Source organism: Neophocaena asiaeorientalis, unplaced genomic scaffold, assembly GCF_003031525.2.
Source record: "Neophocaena asiaeorientalis asiaeorientalis breed wild unplaced genomic scaffold, Neophocaena_asiaeorientalis_V1.1 scaffold607, whole genome shotgun sequence".
Classification (NCBI taxonomy): Eukaryota; Metazoa; Chordata; class Mammalia; order Artiodactyla; family Phocoenidae; genus Neophocaena; species Neophocaena asiaeorientalis.
The window spans coordinates 1001823-1003365 of NW_020173405.1; the positions used below are offsets into that span (position 1 = coordinate 1001823).

At 54.8% G+C, this 1543-nt stretch overlaps 1 protein-coding gene across 5 annotated transcripts in view; it reads right to left on the reverse strand.

Moving 5' to 3' along the window:
- Window positions 1–224, reverse strand: part of CLIP2 (CAP-Gly domain containing linker protein 2) — a 75738-nt gene extending 75514 nt beyond the window's left edge. For 2 of the 5 annotated variants that reach the window (XR_003003531.1, XM_024747235.1), the window contains exon 1: window positions 103–223. The gene's annotated coding sequence lies outside the window, so the exon portion shown is untranslated. Of the gene's footprint in view, window positions 1–102 lie in introns of all 5 variants that reach the window. The other 3 variants (XR_003003530.1, XM_024747233.1, XM_024747234.1) reach the window with 3 other exon arrangements.
- Window positions 225–1543: the final 1319 nt, after the last annotated feature.

The following is a 1543-nucleotide window of genomic DNA, read 5'->3' on the forward strand; positions in this document are numbered from 1 at the left end:
CCACGCCGCAAGGGGGCGGGCGGGCGGAAAACGGAGTGGAACCTTGTCCACCGCTTCCAGCGGCAGTCAATCGTGGGGCGTCCGAGGCGCGCCATCCCCTACCTCAGCTCTGGGCACCTATTGGTGCTTCAGTCGTGTTTGGCGGAAGAGCATCCCTCAGCCTTGCTCTGCTCACAAGGATGTCCCAGAGCACTGCGAGAGATGGAAGCTCGGGAAGCTGCGGAGAAGGTTGGGGAGGTTCCTGGAGTTTCCGGGAAGGCTTCACAGGGGAGGTGACGTTTGAACTGGACAGGAAGGGATGAGGAGGAGACAGGGTAGCTGACGTGCGAACTCCAGGTCTTACTGAGCTGGCCAAAACGGGTGGGGACAAATGGCACGGATGTCTTGGTGATTTTCTCCCAACACTAGTTTGGAAAAAGTGGTACCCAGGATACAGATTGAACCCTGCACCATCCTCCCCCGGCAGGAGCTGACTCCTACAACATCAGAGGATTGGGATAGCTACCCGCCTACCCCACATCCCCTACCATCCACCCCCTCCCAGGTAGGTCAAGGGCAGAGGCTAAGTGGCAGTCCAGGGATGAGAAGTAACTGAATCCCAACACCCAAGGTACCTGGCTGTGGTCGGCCTCTGTGCCTTTGTTCCCCCTTTTCCCCTTGATGAGCTAACCTCAGTTCCTTTGCCCTTGCTTGTTCCTCGTCACTTTCTCGGTTTGACAAATCCTATTTCCCCTTCAAAGCCCATCTCAAATTCACCTCCATCTCCCTTGCATATGGGAATGTGGGTGTGTCGTGAGAGGTGTGGTCTGTACAGTGAGACTGAGGAGGGCAGGCACCAGGCCCAGTCTTATTTATATGCCCTGTGAATAAGTGCACGGCCTGGCCAAGGGTCGACATTCAATGACACTTTTTGAATGGATGAATTTGCTAAGTTGCTACCAACCATCTCTCCACTGGTATCCATAATCTCTGAGAAATGAATGAACCTCTTTTTTTTTGGCCACGCTGCCTGGCATGCAGGATCTCAGATCCCCGACCAGGGATGGAACCCGTGCCCCCTGCAGTGGAAGCGCGGAGTCTTAACCACTGGACCGCCAGGGAAGTCCTCTTCACCTCTTGAGCTGAGTTTCCCCACTGATAAACTGGAGATAGTGTTTCCCTTCAGTTCAGCAAATGGGTCATGATATTGATGATGGAGTGTGGGCACTGGACCAGCCCTGAGGAGGTCTCCGCTGGTCAGGGGAGCCAGAGCTGGAGACCAAGGTAGGAGGAGGGTGCAGAGTGAGCCCAGTGGAGAGCAGGCTTCTGGAGGAGGTGTCAACAGGGTGGAAAGGGAGTGGAGAGGGCTGAGCTCAGGAAACATGGAGTGAATTGTTCCATGTGGCTGGGATGGACGGTCTTGATACTGAGACATAAGACCTTAGGCAAAGTGCAGTGGTAAGAATCCAGCTCCATCACCTACCAGCTCATGGGCAATCCTCTCTGGGCCTCAGTTTCCCCCATCTATAAAATGGAGCTAGTGACACACTTAGCTCCTAGGGCT